Source organism: Equus quagga, chromosome 5 (assembly GCF_021613505.1).
Source record: "Equus quagga isolate Etosha38 chromosome 5, UCLA_HA_Equagga_1.0, whole genome shotgun sequence".
NCBI classification, from domain to species: Eukaryota; Metazoa; Chordata; class Mammalia; order Perissodactyla; family Equidae; genus Equus; species Equus quagga.
Genome location: NC_060271.1, coordinates 45725669 through 45726179, shown reverse-complemented (window position 1 = coordinate 45726179; position 511 = coordinate 45725669).

Genomic DNA, 511 nt, shown 5'->3' with positions numbered 1-511 from the left:
CCGCGGCCGTCTGCAGGGCGAGCGCTCAGACGGAGCCCCCGGCCAACTTGAGCTGCGCCGACCGGTGGCCGAGCCCTGGGCACAGCCCCCTCAGCTGGCGGCGCGCCGAGGGGACTCGCGTCCACCTGCGTCGCCGCCGCCTGCGCCCCCAGACCGCGCCGCCCCCTAGGCGCGGGGGTCGGACTAGAGGCAAGAGCCACGCCGCGAGACACGCACCGTGCGCGGCGTCGCCCCCTGGCTTCCTTCCTCGCTGCCCCGGGAGGGCGAAGCCGCGGCTCCTCTGACCCTCGCCGCGCTGCCATAGCGCCGGAGCGCGCCCCTCCCAGGCCGGCCGCGGGCGCCCGCGCCTCGCCGCTGCCTTCCCTGGGTCGACCCCGGAGGGGCCGCGAGCCCCGCGCCCCGGCCAGAAGATGTGCGCCCCCGCGGGCCGCCCCGCCTGAGCCATGCGCCCCAGCGGCGGCGGCGCGCCGGCCGGCATGGAGCCCCGCGCGGCCGCGCTCTGACTCGTTCT